Consider the following 16,596-nt stretch of genomic DNA (forward strand, 5'->3'; position numbering starts at 1 on the left):
AGTATAAAAGGGAAGGGCAAAAAGATACTTAGAACCAGCTTGTGTACTTCCCGGCTCAAATAGACCAGGTAAACACCTACTGCCATTACATGAATAATCCCAGTCCTCCTAATGTATAAACACAGTAAAGGAGTGTCCGGAGTTAAATGCTATGATAAGCAAACTTAAAAGATTTGAAATGCTGCCAGGAACAAACTCAAGGATGCAGATACAACAGTGTTCCTTATAAAGCTTATAAAAGTATGATTATTCAATAAAAGTCTTCACTTTGTATAAATGTACCAAAAGCCACTCAAATGTACAAAATTTACAAAGGCACTATATGTAAAATAAGCTGATTAATATGCAATTAAGCCAATAAAACTACATGCAGAAATATCAAGTGTTTCTCCAACCTAAACAGAGCAGGCAACCTCCCAGTGCACTAGATGGAAAATCCACTGACCTCTAAAAACAAGTGCTGGCTAGCGTGTAAAAATACACTACTTTATCCAACAGCCAGTGTGACGATTGGGGAGAGATGGGAAAAGGCAGCCAGCCTAATCAAATAGAATTTGATACATAATTCTATCAACTGTATAAATAAATGTAAAATACAGGCATGTTTTCTTGAGTGCAAAAGAATACAGTGAAATGTGGAACTGTAAAATATGTGACAACATTGCACTCTACTGGCCCACTGAAGCATGTTGTGACCCTTTCATGTTTTACAAGTTGGCTCCAGTGAGTCTGGATAAAGGTTTCATGCCCATTGTTTTAAGGCTGAAGTTTATGACCAGAATTTATATGTGGAATGTGCTTTATTGCTCTGGTTTCTGCTAGAGTGTATATGTAAAATGCCTTGTACAGTTGTAAGTTTCTGAGCAGATGTTAGACTGTTAAATATTGCAGCTTGTGGCCTGAGAACTCAGACCAGGTGTCAAGATGATGCAATATGAATACTGGGAAAACCTAAGTGTCAAAATGATGTAATTTGGGAGGTTCTCAGAAGAGCTGTTGGTTGGTGTTTAAAAACTATTGTTCAGTGAGAGACTGGGAGCATTTTGACTTTGGACATCTAACTTAGCACTTTGCCTTAAGCTCACATGTAAGTTTTAGCACTGTGATTTCAAGTAGGAATAGTTAAAGGTAGTAAAGATTAATTAGGTATTTTTCTTTGAAATCAGACCTGTACTGCTGTATTATTTTAGTAAAATGAAAAAAAGGCTTCCACCACAGCAAAAAGTTCACTGAGAAATTCTGTTAAAATGTAGGGCTTAATAAAATGAAGAAATAAAAAGCACAAATTGTGCTGTTTAAGTTGCAGGTCAAACAGGATAAGCGCTTTCAGTTAAAAAACCTTCTTCAGATCCTAGTGTGTAGACCTGACTTACTGCTGTTAAATAAAGATCCTTAATTGCTCAACCAATCACATACAGCAATCAGATGCACGCCTTCCTTAAGCCTCCATTTCATTTCTTAATTAGGCTTCTCTCTTTCTAAATAGGTTTTATAGGAACTACTCTGTTGAGCCCCGGAAATAAATTAGCTCTGAGGTTCATGATCCATTTTCTTTCTTCCTTTTCAGTTTTGTTGACAATGTCTCCTCCACGGAGGTTAGTAGTCACAGTTGAGATAACCATAAAGCTAAATGAATGCCCTGGATTTTCAGACACATGTCCATATAGGGCATTGGTTACCAGTTTATTCTTGATGTCTAACAGGTGGCGAAGTATCCGTTCCTTAAACTTTCTATTGGTCTTTCCTACATAATAGGCTTGGCACAAATTACAAGTGCCAATGTATATAACATTCTTGGTGTTGCAGTTAGCAAAACCAGAGTACTTATAGCATTTGTTAGTTACCGGATGAACAAAACTGTTGGAACATTTAATGTGGCTGCAAGCTTTGCAAAAGCCACATTTCCAAGTTCCTAACCTATTTCTTCCTTCTGTACTCTGCTTATTAGGTATTCCATCATAGTTGCACAATAAAGCCTTTAAGTTCTTCTTGTTTTTATAACCAAATTTAGGTGTTTCCCCTACAATTCTCTTAATTTTACTGTCAGCAGTTAAGACTGGCCAAAATTTCTTGATGGTTTCACGGACATCAAAGGAGTCAGTGCTGTAGGTCATCATGCATCTGACACTGTTGCTGTTCCCACCTTTCTTCACATCACTCTGCTTCTGTTTCGAGTAGTACGGTTGCCCTTTGTTGTATCGAATGGACATTGCTTTGCCTTTACTCATGACTAATCATTTTTCATTGTAGCCTCTTGAAGCAAAATTCTGTAAGAGTTTGTCTTGTTCCTGCAGAAAATCATCATTGTCAGTACAGAGCTTGGATATCCTGGTCACTTGATTTTCAACAATATTCTGAAAAACATGTCTCGGATGCATGCTACTGTAGTATAGCATATGGTTCCCCTAGTTTGGTTTCCTGAATATAGTGGTGCCGATTCCTTTGCTTTTATTCATTGAAATTCTCACGTCTAAGAAATCAATCTCATTTGCTGATGTTTTCACTTCAAATCTTAGAAAGCTAGTCGTACTTGTTAAATAATTGACAAAATCATTTAGGCGTTGCATACTGCCCTTCCATAGGAATATAACATCATACACAAACCTATTGTAGAAGATGATGCATTCCTTCCATTCATTTTTCGTATCCATTTCCCATTGCCTTTCTCATTCAGCTAGGACTATATTTGCATAGCTGTTTGCACAGGGGGTGCCCATGGCTACCCCCCATTTCTGCCAATAGTAGCTCTCAACATAGAGGAACACATTGCTCTCCAGGACCAATTCCAGGAAGCTGCATACTAGATTCACATCCATGTTTACTTCAAAATGAAAGGCAAAGTCCCTTACTGCTTCTATTCCTAGATCATTGGGTATGTAAGTGAATAAATTGTTGACGTCCATCGTCACCAAAATGAGGTTGTCTATGGAGCTTTCTTGCTCCATTCTTTCATACAGTCTCTCCAGCAGCTGGCCAGTGTCCCTCAATACAGTATGTGTGAAAGGCAACAACTTCTTGAGTTCAGTTTCCACATAGATTGAAATGGGCTCAGTGACCCATCCTCTCCCCGAAACTATCGGTCTCAGAGGGGGGTCAACACTGTTCTTATGAATCTTAGGCAACCCTTTGATAACAGGTATAGTTGGATATACCATTTCAAGAAAGTCATATAGATTTTTATCAATTGCTCTAGTCATTAATTTGTCATACAGGACATTCTTTACTGAGGAAATCAATCTGTCTACTTGATACTTCTCGATTTTGTGGTATGTATCACTATGGCTTAACATATCCTGCATTTTCTGGGCATACTGTATTGAATTCATCACTATTAAAGCTCCTCCGTTGTCAGCTGGCCTGAAAATAACTTCTTTCATTGTTTGCAATTCTTTTAATGCCTGAAACTCATCCTGTGTTAAATTGTAATAGTGTTTATTTTTTCCTTTTGACCTCTGTTCAAATACCTCATTCTCACATAACCATAAGAACATCTCCACAGTGGGATGATTGCTGGGGACAAAGGAACTTGTTTTTTTCAACACAGATGATGTATAGTTTGTACCAGTATTTTCATTGTCAAAAAGACACTTCAACGTAACGTTCCTACCAAAGCACCTTAAGTCTGTCACTAACTCACTCAGGTCAGAACGTATTGAGGGTATAAAGCTCAAGCCTCTTTGCAGAACACTCTTTTAGGTAGCTGTCAGCTCATAATCGGATATATTAATTACCAATGAAATCGATTCATCTAAGCTCTTTGAGGTTCCTAAGTTACCTTTCTCTTTTTCCTCTCTCTGCTTTCTGACCTGGATGTCCCGACATTTTTCTGTGTTAATAAAAAAGGGAGTTGCTGTAACAAAGGTGCATGGACAGATCCCTTCTTTGGTATCACACTCGGAACTATTTCACTTGAAGGCTGAATGCTTCCTGCCGATGCAGTGTCTACATTTGCTGCATTATCATTTTCCGTTAGCGATGCAATGACCTCAAGCATGCCAGAGTCATTGTTAACTATACTACCATTAGTCCCCTTGTTAGGAGTATTGCGAGAGGCTAATTCAGGATGTTGCCCATTAGTGTGTATATTACTATGTACTTCAGCTTGTATATTCACACTAGAAACAGTCCTGTGTGTCACAGGTACATTTCCCATGTTGTCAGAGCGTTCTTTTCTATCTGGTGCTCTCTTATCCCTCAGCCACTCAAACAGGCGACCGTTAGTAAAATCAAAATAATCTCGCTTCAGTTTGTTAATTTTTATATTTTTTCAATTTGTTCTCATAGGTTTCCAATTTATCTTGCAGGGTTTCTAGCTTAAACAAGCAGCTATCGGGTAATCTCATAGTTTCCATTTGCTTTTGCTTACATTCAATAAGAGCAGAAACCTCATCTTCATGTGGCTTAAAGTAGTCTATTAGCAGCTGCATGTATCGGAAGCTTGTCTCTATGTTAATCTCCTGCCATTTGGCCAGGAGATCGGGGTAGGTGTTCCCATAGCTGGGCATACACCTAATTCTCAATCCCCTCGGTATCACATTGTGATGTAGACAAGCTTCCATGTGAAATCGCTGCCATTGCAGCTTCTTGAGCTTATAGGCTGCATTCCCAACTTCTCTAAAGATGTTATCAAATTCTTCATTACAGTCTGTAATCAGTTCCTGTATTATTTTAAGTTTCTGTGTGATCTCTGAATATCTGTGGTTTAGTAGTTTTGTCCTGTGTTTTAATTATTTATTATTAATATTTTTTAAAACCTTCTACCTGTGGTTGGTTTATGTAGAGATAAAGTATGCTTTAGAGTACATTATATATTTATAGAGTTTATTGTAATAAGCCACTCCAATAAGCCTTAAGACTGAATAGTCACATTACCAATTGGATTATAATATTGCACAGTAATAATTGGACACCCTTTTAAGGGCCTTTTAGTAGCTGATAATTAACTGGGTGGTGTCAGGAATTACTACCGTATGGTCTGGGTAATAGGGGCACAGCTGGAGAACCTGTGCCAGCCTTTTCCCAGGAAAGTCTGTGTGGTTGTATAACCTCTTCTCAAAGTGTGTGTGTGTGTGTGTGTGTGTGTGTGTGTGTGTGTGTGTGTGTGTGTGTGTGTGTGTGTGTGTGTGTGTGTGTGTATGTATCAGCTACCTGGGCAGAGACATGAAACACTGGTTGGAGAGAGAGGGTACTGTAGGTTTTAGCTTGCTCAGTTAGGCTGAGATCTGGACCCTATAGCTGTGCCAGTGGGGAGTCTTATTGGGGATCTTGTGAGCAAAGGAGAAACTAACCCCAGGCAGACTGTGATCTCTGTGTGCACGTAAGGGAAATTGTACTTTACTGTGTGTATTAGTTATCCTTTCCTATTTTTAGAGATGACCTCCCTGGTGTTAATGGTGAGGATTGAGGCTCCTTGACTGCTGGGTCAGGGCACGGCCATCACAGCCAGCTCATTAATGAATTCAGAGCAAGTAAATCAATAGAACACACAATGAAAGGCAAAATGCACTTTTTCAATATAAGCACAAGGAAAGGCAAATAAATAATTTAAGTTATCAACAGCAGTGTAGAAAATGAGACATGGAGGAGCTCTCTGATCTTGTAGCCGAGGCCGGTATGACCCTAGCCCTGAGTAGCATCCTGACATCACCCAGAATGACACCACAGTACAAGGACAAAATGATTGACTTTAACAATTGGCTAAGCTTCTGGTGTCATTCTAAGGGAATCCAGTATCTGTCTGCCTGAGATGACATGATTGACAGACAACGCTGCTTTGCCAGAGATGGCCTGTACCTGTCGCCCTTGGGATTCCGGATACTGGCAAAGGCTCTTGCCACCCCTATAGTGCCATTTTTAGGCAAGGTTCAAATGACAAATTCACCACCATAACAGGTACAAGCAAGCAAAATCTGAGGGTAATGCTACTCAGTGCTAGAAGTCTAAACCTCAAAAGGCACTCACTCAAGGCACTCCTTAAAATGGAGAACATTGACATCTGTGCAGTGACAGAGACTTGGTTCAAAGCTCCAGAGAGCACCCCTGCATTACCAGGCTATAATTCATACCACACCTTTCGGCCATCAAACCAGGACCGAAACACTAAAGGTGGAGGCTTGTCCATATTCATTAAGGATATCCACACCTCCAAGCTAGTTGCTCAGCATAATGCATCCAAGATTATCCAAGTTCAACTAACTCTGGGCAAAACCGCAATCCAGATTGCAGCTTGCTACAGACCCTCCACCCTGCCCCAGGATTCCCACTCCTCTTTTCTTGATACACTGGAAAATATTAAGGTACAACCCAACACTCTAATAATGGGTGATTTCAAATACCCTACCATTAACTGGGAAAACTACTCATGTACCAACTCTTTTGCTCAATGTTTTCTGGAAATCATCAATTCCAACGCTTTGGATCAACTTATCCACACCCCCACCAGAGGCAGCAATATCCTAGACCTGGTCATCACCAACATGGGTGACCGGTGTTCCACACCAGAGGTCAGCTCCTAGTTGGTCAGATCCGACCATAAGCTAATCACCCTAGACATCCACATCCCGCTCCCACCCCCAATTAGGAAAACAACCGTAAGAAATTTCTCCAAAGCCAACTTCACGCTTCTTAAGACAGAAGTGGCAAACTTCATGACACCCATGCAGATTGACAATAGAGGTACGACTGCTGAATCATACACAAATGCACTTTATAAGCACTTACACGATTGCATGGATCGTGCTATCCCTAACAGAACCAAGATGCTATCCTCCAAAAAAAGGAAGCCAATCTGGTGGTCTTCTGCCATAAACAAACTCTACAACAGAAGAAAGAAACTGTTGCAAAAAAGAGTAAAATCCCACGATTGGAGGAACTCCCTGGTCAGCCTCAGTAAGAAGCTGAGATCCCTCATAAAATCCTTCAAAGCTAGTTATGAAAACAAAATTGCCACTGATTCTAAAGACAACCACAAAGCATTCTATAGCTATGTCAAAAATCTCAATGGCAACACTCATATCTGCTCTGAGTTACAGCACAATGACACTAAATATACAGAACCAACTGATATTGCCAACATCCTGGCAGATAGGTTCAGTGCTAACTTTACCCCCCTCTCACCCCCTAAAGGGCCCATCTTTATACCGGAAGAATGCAAAGTTCCTGTAATCACGGCTGCACAGGTAAAAACTTCACTCTCCAAAGCCAAGAACACAGCATCCATGGGGCCTGACAACATCCCAGGCTGCCTTCTACATGAACTACAGAATAAACTGGCACCCCACCTAAGTACCATGTTCAATCATAGCCTCACCTCAGGCTTTGTGCCCGTTGAGTGGCACACCGTGACAGTTGTCCCACTCCACAAAGGGGGGGCCACAACAGACCACGGGAACTACCGCCCCATTAGCCTGACGAGCCTCGTCTGCAAGGCCATGGAATGTATCATCATGGAACTCATAAACAAAGACATTGGAGATCTCCAAACCCTGGACCCCACACAGTTTGGGTTTGTAAAAGGCAGATCATGTCTCCTAAACCTGATAGACTTCTTTGAAGTAGTCAAAAAAGCCACAGATGAGGGTAAGGGGGTTCACACTGCCTATCTAGATCTTGCCAAGGCATCCAACACCATCTCCCACTCTGGAATTATAGATAAACTCACTAAACTAGGTATAAATCCCTATGTCACAAGATGGGTTGCCAACTGGCTTACTGAAAGAACCCACACTGTGAAAGTAGCAGACTCCAAATCAGACTTCAGACCAGTGACAAGTGGAGTACCACAGGGTTCAGTCCTGGGTTCTCTCCTGTTTGGTATCTACTTCTCTGAAGTACAGGCTAACACAGAAGGTCTTTGGTTAACTAAATTCACAGATGACTGCAAACTAGGAGCCATAACTGAAACCCCTAACGATGTGGACATCCTACAAAAGGGCCTCACTGAGACAGATGCCTGGTGTCAAAGACATGGTCTCAAGCTCAATGCCAAAAATTGCATTGTCATCCCCTTTGGTAAAAATTCTGTACCCATGAGATACCACATAGGCGGTAGTCTACTTAACAAAACAAAAGCGGCAAAAAACAAAAACTGTAAAAAAGCAGAACAAAAACAGAAGACTTGTAGCCACAAAACCAGCACTCAGATTAAAAAACTAACATTCAGGAAGTTTATTAAAACCAACAACGTTTTCGTCGCACAAATAAGCAACTTCTTCAGAAAGAAAATCTGAAAAAAATTGATTTTCTTTCTGAAGAAGTTGCTTATTTGTGCGACGAAAATGTTATTGGTTTTAATAAACTTCCTGGACGTTAGTCTTTTAATTTGAGTGCTGATTTTGTGGCTGGTAGTCTACTTAACACCGAAAGTGTGATAAGAGACCTTGGGACACAGGTGGACAGTAGTCTCTCCTTTGATAATCACATCGCCAAAGTGGTCAGGAAATCTTTCTACATGGCACACCTCATCACAAAAGGTTTCTCATCCAGAAAAAAAGAGGTCATTGTTCCCCTCTACTCATCACTCATTAGATCCATTATAGAGTACAACACCCCTTTTGGTATGTACCTCACAAGACATCTACAATAACTGGAAAGGCCGCAAAAATACCTCACAAAGAGGATTACTGGCCTCAAACAGATGCCTTACGCAGACCGTCTAAAAAAACTCCAGCTTTACTCCATCGCATATCGCCTACTCAGAGGCGATCTCTGCCTAACATACAAAGCTATGTCAAACCCATAGCTGTTGGACATGCTCCACTTAAAGAAATCCCAATCCCTCCGAGCTACACGCTCTAAGGACCTAAACCTTGTCACCACAATAAACAGAACATGCTGGAGGGATAGATTCCTGTCCCAGAGACTTCCCATACTCTGGAACAGACTACCTGTTTAGATCAAACAAAGCTCTTCATTAGCACTCTTCAAGAAAAATCTTGATGATTGGATGGGTAATAGGAAATTCACCCCGGGGATCACTTCTGTGGTTCTGCTTGACAGGGGCACAGGAAAATATTTTTTTTTGGGTGGCAAAAAACCAGGGTACATTTTTGGCTAGGCTTGTATAGGCCTTAGGGCCAATAGCCTAGTACCTACCTATGAACATATAAATGGAGGAGCTTATTAAGCTCAATTTACAGTAGAGGTGGGAATCTTAAAATTACCAGGTTTAAAAAGCAGATCAAAAAAGGGGAGGGAGGGAGAAAAAACTAGCAATGTACTACCAGCAGTGCTTTAGTTTATGCAGGCTTGATATCTTTTCAGCTAAGGACAAAGGCACAGAAATTCACTGCAGATTTAAGTATCACTCAAGAAACAGTTTAACCAGTGAAAAAACGTGAAATGTGAAGCCTAGATAATTTGTGTCTATTTCACACATAGAACAAAAACATCAGGCCAAGCAAATCTCTTAAAATGGAAAACAAAATGGAACAGGTAAAACAGAAAGGAGCTTTATCACTCATAGACAGAAAAATATAGTTTGCTTTCCTCACCCAGCAGGGACTCACCAGCAGTGTTTTAGTTTATGCATGCTTGAACTTTTTTCAGCAAAATACAAAGGCCTAGAAATTCACTGTGTATTTAAGTATCACTCAAAAAAATGTAACCAATGAAAAAACATGTGCAGCCTAGTTAATTTAAGTGTCTGTCTCTTACATAGAACAAAAACACCAGGCCAAGCAGATTTCTTAAAATAGAAAACAAAATAGAGCAGGTAAAATGGAAAGCAGCTTTACTACTCACAGACAAGAAAATATAGGTTTACTTTCCTGCCTTCTCCAGGTCATGATGTGCAGGCACTGTTTTACCTCATCAGTTTCCTTGTAGACCCTCTCAAAAAATTCTACCAGGTTCAATAGGCATGGCCTTACCTTAACAAAGCCAAATTTGGATAGGTCCAGTGTCTGCAGGTTCCTAATACCCTTGTTTATCATATCCATGAAAACACATTCTATTGCTTTGCATATTAGGTTTGTTAGACTGATTGGTCTGTAGTTCCGTGTGTTGGGTGAGACTCTATTCTTTTGGAGGGGAATGACTGTTGCAGTCTTCCATTCACTTGAAATGTAGCCTGTTTCAAGGCTGTAGTTGAAGAGTGCCTCAAATGGTTCTGATAGGTCATGTTTTAGACTGCTTAGGAGGCATCGGGAGATGCTGTTGGGGCCTGTGGAGTGAGTGCTTTTGGCTTTAGTGAGTGCTGTCAGCACCTGGTCCCTGCTGACAGCTAGGGGAAGTATGTTAAAGGGGATTTCACCTGGTGAAGCTTGGGGGAGTGGGGTCTGAAGTTTGAGCTGAATTTATCAGCCATTAGACTCGCTATGTCACCCTGAACAGTGCAGGTAGTATCAAGCACCACTAATTCAGCACACCGTTGTGTGTTACCTCTAAGGTTCTGGACATAGCTGAAAAAAGCCTTCTGACTGTCGTTAGCCTGTAAGGCTATCCTGACCTCATAGTTGGTCTTGTTGAACTTATTCAGACCTCATAGTTTCTTGTTTAGTTGTATAAGAGAGCACTTGACTTGAAGGGAGTTGCTTTATTATATACCCCATTTAAGTGAGGATTCTACCAGTGGGATTTGTTTTTACTGTTTTCTTTGGGTTTATTACTGGTAGGTACTGCAGCTTCTGTGCAGCCATCACATGTTTGAATAGTGACTCTGAATAATTATGCATAGGTAGGTGTGGTCTCTGGGCTGGAGAGAACCTTGCATTTGACAAAATAGGATATAATTTGCCACTGAATAGTTCCTAACTGTTAATGGTTTAGCTGGATTATCTGGGTTGATTTTTACTTCAATGAGACAGCTGTGTGATCTGACCTCACTAGTGTAAATGTGACATGGGTTGGGGGGTACAACTCTCTCCCATGTTGGTGAGTACCAGATCCAGTGTGTTTAATCCTCTGGTTGGAGTGTGCACTATCAGTTTCAGGGTGCTTGTGTTAACAAAGTTCAGGAAGCATTGTGCCTATGAGTTTGAGGCAGTGTAGCCATGATATGGTAAGGGACCTATCTATGGTGACTTGTACATGGATGTGCTCCATGACCTCATCCTGTTCAACAAACTTGGAGATATGTTAGATCAAGACATCTCTAGCTTTGATCCCATTGTGCGCTGTTGTTGGTCTAAGTGTGTGGAAAGAACTGTAGCCTTGCACTTTCAGAGTACTTTCTACATGTTTAAACCAAGTCTCAGTCATAGCACAGATGTCTACATTCCCCAGACTGAGGAGGGCTTGAAGGCTGCGGAGTTTTTTTCTTAGGCTCCAAGCACTGAGCAGCAAGACCTTAAGGTTGTCTGTAGACTTTTTCACTGTGTTGGTAGTTTTGTCTATTTGGCATTGCCTAAAAAGGCTCTATGGGGTGGATAAAGTTTTAGCCAATATCCGAAAGCCCAGGGGGGACAGGTAAAGATAGTCTTTGGCAAAGTAACATGGTCTTTTGAGCATGTTCTCCCATGCTGACAGATATTTGATCCATGTGGACTGACAACAGAAACTAAACCAATTATTACAATTATTTTCTGTTCAAACTTTGCCATCATCATTGATGAAGGTAAAATGCTGCTCAGTGCAAGGCTCATATCTATCTGTGACACATATTCCAAGAGATCCATTATGTCTCTTTTCACACAGTCCAATGAGGTACATCTCAGGTCATTTACATCCACATGGACTATAGTAGAATAGTTTTGGTACCTGGAGTACAGTAACAGTGAATTTGTGATAGTGTGGATCCTGGCTCCAGACAGGCAACTAACTGTTATCTTCCAATTGTATAACCTGGTGAGTAGGGCATCTGTGTATTGCACAATGGAATCCCTTATGACAAGAGTATTAAATAAAGTGTATGCTTGTCTTATGGGCTTTGGTCTGGGGGGGGGGGGTCATTAAGTGTAGGCTTATGTGAGATGTTTGATGTTACTTTTGATGTGTGCTTTAGAGACTGTTGAGTAGCAATGTTGACATTAGGTGGCTCTGGATGTCTTTAAGCTTTCAGAAGGTTTCTTTTAAGCACCTCAGCATAAGACAAATTATATGTGTGTTCAATAGTTTGTGTGAGGGATGTAGTTTGTGCATTCCTGGCAACCTTGTTTGTATGTGAATTTTTTGCCTCCAAGGAAGTTGAGTATTTACATCTTTTGCATGCTGTGTTATTTTCCCAACTGGTTGTCTGAGAACATGAGACAATTGCTTTATTGCCTTAAGATGCCCAAATCTACCAAGCTGGCCACAGAGCCATTTGGAATTTGCAAATCTATGGTCTTTGGTCCTATAATAGGGCTGTTTGTTTAGGATTAAGGATTGGATTTTAATAGGGGTATCCTAGGGTAGTTTCTGAGGTTAGGGACAAGATGGTATATAATGCTAGGATATGATAGTGCTATTTGATGCAGATGATAGTTGGTCTAAGTTTATTTCTGCACAATGCTGCACTATTTAATAGGTTGCAGATCTAATCTTAACTTTATAGGTAAATTTTACTGTCCAGGCATTTGCTCCACGCAAGCCTGCCTGGATTATAGCAGAGAAGAAAAAGCTTGAAGACAGACTCCTGTGCCCACTAGTTAATAAACAACCACACTTTGAACTTCCTGATGTGCACACCAACTCAGAGAGCTCAGTTAAACACCTTTAGCCACAAGATGTCTCATGCTGAAATATGTTAAAATAAAAGCTCAGCAAAAGCAGCTCTCAAGTACAGATTAAACAATTACTAAACAACCAAGTCCATTTCTAATTCAGCCTTCTGCAAAGAGGTTTGGACACACACAGACTAGAAAAGCCAACAAACACATAAATTACTATTTTTGTCACAAAATTAAATAAATGTTTTAAAATGCTCAAAACTGGTGACAATCATTGTATAGAGAGAGTACAGGTGTAGTTAATTAAGAAAATATTCTTATATTAGCTTGGATGGCTCTGAATGCAGTTGAAAAACTGGAAAGCATTGCAGAGTTCTCTCTAATTGAAAAAAGAGCCTTGCAACTTGCTTGATTCATAGTATAGGTTGTAAACTGACTCCTATACCTTCTAGCCAATTAAAAAACACACCTTCATCATCCTCCAGTGCTTTCCACCTCAAGAACCCAGTTACCACTTTCTTCCACAAGATATCTGATCCTGGAATTTCTTAATGTAAAAACATAGCAAAAGCAGCTCTCAAGTGCAGGTTAAACAGCAAACAACTACCAAATAATTGTTAAGCTGCCCTTCTGCAAAGAGAGTTTGAGGCACACAGAACAGAAAAAGCCAACAAACAGATAAATATCTATTTTTGCCACAAAATTAAATAAATGATTTAAAAATGTCCAAAAAACAGGAGTGGTCACCGTATTAAGCAAGAACAAGTTCAGTTAATCAAGAAAATATTCTTGTCATACCTGAGATGTCTCTGGATGCAGTTGAAACACTGGAAAAGTGATGCAGAGTTCTCTGCAAGTGAACCCAGCTAATATAAAATAATATAAATAATATAGATAAGTTAGGTGGTATGGAGTTGTTCCAAAATTAGGGTGTAGGGGAATTGCCTCATCATTTTTACTTTGGTTTCATTTCATTAAAAGTGGTTTTCATCATAATCATGTCATACTGTCAGCAGTCTCAGAAAGAGAATTTGAAGAGTAATCATAAACCCCTTGTGTCTGTGAATTTATCCTTTCATTTCATACTGAAAGCTTAAGATCACATATAACTTGGAGACAATAGACTGATCTGTAAACAGATGACCACATTCTGTGACTATTTCCACTTTGACGCTACATTCTGGTCATTGTCTGAATTACTGTGTTTGTTGAACCTATTTGCCAGGGCTCCAGAATATTTAAACCTGCTAGCCTGATACAACTGCTCCTTCTTCACCTACAGGGAAAAATCTGTTTTTTTTTCTAAGATGTTTACCTTATGTTCCAATCTAACAACTTGTTTAGAAGAAGAATCCCAGAAGTTTTGCATCCAGAGATCCTAAACTTTCTAAGTAATGTTTTTGGATTCCAAAATTCCTCTTTACCATACCCCCTTCTCTGTCTGCCTCTGTCTCTGTCTCCCTTTCTCTGTTCTCCCTTCTTTTCTGAAAGATGTTTAAAACGTGTTTTACAAATGGAGGGGGTATGGATTTTAAATGTTTTGCACATGTATGTCCTATGTGATGAGGTAAGTAAGGCTGTGCAGTTTACTCAATACATCCTTCTATGCAGCATGGATTTGTTTCAGTGTGTTTCTGCATTACAAATTACTGTCCACTGGTTACTGCTAGGGCTAAAGACTCATCATAGATCTTCTCACTGCCATCATCGTAATATCCTAAGAAAGGTAAGTTGGCATGAGATTCTTATTTTTTATCTCTTCGTCTGATTCCACCATCGCTCATGCTTGTCATTCAAATCCACACAAGCAGCACTGTTGCCATGGTTACACCAATACAGCCAAAGGTTAGAAATGTTGATAAATACTGACAGAAGTGAGAAAAACATCCGTCTGTGCATATCTTAGAAGTGACTGCAGTATGTCAAAATTATATACTTTTTGTGCCAAGAAAGCAGTCTCATGCTCTGCTGTTAATTTGCAATATGCAGTATTTCTATTTGTAAAACTTTCACTTAAGTTCTGTGTTTGCATTTCTTCATGCCTTTGGTCTCAGAGTGGATTAAAATGGCTGTGTGGGATCAGCTCTCTGTCATGACTAGAAAGTGAATGCATAACATAAAACTGTAGTAGTTATCCTCCAACTGCATTAGGCCCTATAGGCCACCCTGCCACACTTCTTGAGGTATAAAAAATGATAGGGGCATTTCAAAGCATCGTTTTTTTTTTTTTATGTTTCATGCATTTCTACATATTTTAATGTTTTGTTAAAACCTCCACGCCCTTATGCTAGTACTTCAAGTGAAAGCGTATTTCTGCAGCTTTGTTATATGCAATTAAATAAGCAGGAAAAGCATGCTTCAATGCTTCATCATCAGAACTTAAAAGCTGAGTAATTTAGTTTCACTGCAGGCAATTCATTCCATTTAAACATCCTTAACACTGAAAAGTGTTGGCTACATTTTGGTAACAAATAGGACAGAATGTGTGTGAGAGAGAGAGAGAGAGAGAAAACTTGTGTATGCTGTATACAGCAAATGTCCTCATGTGTTTCTCTCTCACTCCATTTAACATCTCTGTGCTATGAATGGGCTTTAGAGATTTTGATGTCAACAAATAAATACTAGACAATTCAAAACTTCTAAAATGTTTTCTAAACATTTTTTGTATCTTTCATAAAAGCTGACCTAGATAAATACCTTCTTAATAGCATCTTCTGAGTATTGCTGAATGTAATAATCTACAGTTACGTACATTCTAGCACCTTGGATAAACTTGAGACTTAAATATGACTGCCATTAAGCTGTATTATAAAAGTAAAGATAATTAAAAAGTGAAGCAAATGCAAACTCATCAGATAAATGTTAATAAACTGTGTTCTGGGTTAAACAATAAAACTAGCACAATGAACTCCAGATACCAAATTGGTCCTTAGACCAGTTACTTTTCATTAAGGAATTAATCTTCCCTGCCACAGCATTTGTTAATTATAAAACAGATTGGCAAAGCAGATCTTTTTCTCCTGGAAATCACCCAATTAGTACATCGGGATGGTAATGTCCCCAACTAACAGGGTGCAATACTTAAACCCTATGAGGCATCAGTTCTCAGCAGAATTGATGAGCTAGTGAAGAACCCCCCCCCACTCTTCCCAATTAATGAGTGATGGTCACTGTGCAGTTCCCCCATTTCATCCCTCCCTTTCCTTGTTTGTGTTGGTCTAAAGGCGGACTGGTAGGGCAAAATATCAGTGACACTTGGCTTTAGCATTTGGTCATGAGTATGCCATTTATCCATCTATTCACAATCAGTTTTTTCACGTTTTTCACGTGAGGTTGGGGTTTGACTTTAAGAGTGACAGTCATCTAGATCCAAGTTTCACACCACCGGGTGGCTAGCCCTGCTGTGGATTAGATCACAAGCTCCATCCATAACTCCTTTCTCCCATTTTTGCCATTCAGTGTGTCACTAATTACATTACTGTCATTCAGTGTGTCACTAATTACATTACTGTCATTCAGTGTGTCACTAATTACATTACTGTCATTCAGTGTGCCACTAATTACATTACTGTCATTCAGTGTGTCACTAATTACATTACTGTCATTCAGTGTGTCACTAATTACATTACTGTCATTCAGTGTGTCACTAATTACATTACTGTGGTATGTCGTAAAGCTGGTTAGCTATCACTACTTTCCAACTCAGCTAAGTTATGCAGTTTTATATTACCAGAAGCCTAAGGAAGTAACATGTTACATTAATGCTAGGTGTCAGTTTACTATAAAAACAAATGTGGAAAATGAAGTCAAAATTATAGACTGGGGTCCTTCCAGTAAATCCAGCCTGCTACATTTTTTTTGTTTTAGACCCACATGGGTGCACTGAGACATATACCATGTATGGCACAATGTACATGCTATACAAATGGGATGGGGAATGCGGGGGGGATGACAGAATGGTTAAGGTGTTTACCTTGCAAACACAAAATGCAGTGCTTGATTCTCACAT

The 16,596-nt window shown here is 39.7% G+C and overlaps 1 protein-coding gene across 1 annotated transcript in view; it reads left to right on the forward strand.

Annotated features, from left to right (window-relative positions):
• LOC122795739 overlaps positions 1–16,596 on the forward strand; it is a 1,302,586-nt gene that overhangs the window by 667,001 nt on the left and 618,989 nt on the right. The window lies entirely within an intron of this gene.

This window comes from Protopterus annectens, chromosome 2.part2 (assembly GCF_019279795.1).
Source record: "Protopterus annectens isolate FY-2018-M chromosome 2.part2, PAN1.0, whole genome shotgun sequence".
NCBI classification, from domain to species: domain Eukaryota; kingdom Metazoa; phylum Chordata; order Ceratodontiformes; family Protopteridae; genus Protopterus; species Protopterus annectens.